At 43.3% G+C, this 1,617-nt stretch overlaps 1 pseudogene; it reads right to left on the reverse strand.

Moving 5' to 3' along the window:
• Window positions 1-505: 505 nt before the first annotated feature.
• Window positions 506-1,399, reverse strand: LOC141523086 (ribonuclease H1 pseudogene; annotated as a pseudogene).
• Between the last annotated feature and the right edge of the window lie 218 nt (window positions 1,400-1,617).

Consider the following 1,617-nt stretch of genomic DNA (forward strand, 5'->3'; position numbering starts at 1 on the left):
ACCTGAGTTCAAATCTAAACTCAGACACTTAAGTCTGGTTATGTCACATAACCCTTCTTCCTGCAGTTTCCTCATCTGCAAAATGAGCTGGAGAAGGAAATAGTGAATCCCTCCAGTATCTTTGTCAAGAAAACTCCAAATGGGGCACAATGATTTAGACATGACCAAAACGAGTGAATGACAAGATTCATATGCTGCGGAGATTTCCGGGAAGGGAGATCTACTGAAGGGATTGGGAAGGGTTCATTTGGAGAAGAGAAGAATTAGTAGGGGCACGCTACAGAGTTTTGAATATTTAAAGGGCTATTCAATGGAATTGGGATCCAACTTTTTTTTCTGTTTGGCTTCAGTAGGCAGAACTAGGACCAATGAATGACAGTTGAAAGTCACGAAGAGATAAATTCAATTTTGATGTTGGCAACAATTAGACCTCTCCCCAAATGGAACACATTACTCAGGGAAACTATTTATTGTTCCTTCATGGAAGTCTTTTTTTTTTCACTTGGTTTGCTCTTTAATTAGATTTTAAAAATTATACTAAGTTGAATCTTGAAATTTTTTAGCTCCTTCTCTTGCTAATCTATCAGCTTCTTCATTGCCTGGAAACCCTGAGTGACCAGGAATGTGAATCCATTCAATGTCTATGCCTTGAATAAGTTTATCAAGCTTAATGAAGTCTTCTTTGTTAATCACATCTTTTCCTGTGCTTGTTTTCCAGCCATTTTTCTTCCAGTCTTTAACCCAATTCGTTATACCATTTATAGTAAACATACTATCTGTGTAGAGAACCAGCTTACTGATGCTTTGACTCTTGTCTTGTTCAATTGCTTTACAGGCAGCATGTATTTCTGCTCTTTGATTTGTCTGTCTCCCAGGAAGTCTTTCACCTACATTTAAGGGGGGGGGATGGCCTGGTCCCCAATAAACACCAATGCCTGCTCTTGCTTTCCTCTTCCCATTACTGGAGCAGCAGCCATCAGTGTAAACCCATGGTTGCATCTCCCATATAAGAAAATTTATCTTTGCTAAGTAAAGGTTCACAATCTTGTTTTGCAATATTTTTTTTTTGCAAGGCTCGTCTTCATCTGATGATTCACAGGGTCTCTTGTTTGGTTTCACTTTGGGGGTCCTCTGTGTTGCATTTTTTTTGTCTGCTCTGTTGTAGGTTCAGGGCTTGAAGTATTTCGGACAAAGGCCCAAGCCTCATCCTCAGTAGCAAACTTCTTGAACCGAGCAGCAGGAAATGGGTTCACTTGTGCTTGGCATTCACTCCAGGTGGGGAACACGCCAGTCTTGCCCACTTGATGGTGTAGAACGTGGCAGTGCTCAGGCGGCAGGCACCACCGCAGCCGAGGACACCCGAGGCAACTCTGGGGAGCACTGCCCAGAGCCTCAGCATGGCCCGCTCTGGGCATAGTGGGCACGGGGAGGAGGCCCACGGCCGGCGGGCCCGGGGAGCCGAGGACACAGGCCATGGACGTCTTTAAGCAGAAGTTTGAAAACTGCTTAAAGGTCTTTGCTGAGTGAGATTCTGGATTCGAGGACCAATTTGGTGCTTTCCAAAACTGATATTCTGTAATTCTGAGAATTACTGTGATAGAATAGAAAGATAATTGC

This window comes from Macrotis lagotis, chromosome 4 (genome assembly GCF_037893015.1).
Source record: "Macrotis lagotis isolate mMagLag1 chromosome 4, bilby.v1.9.chrom.fasta, whole genome shotgun sequence".
Taxonomy (NCBI): Eukaryota; Metazoa; Chordata; class Mammalia; order Peramelemorphia; family Peramelidae; genus Macrotis; species Macrotis lagotis.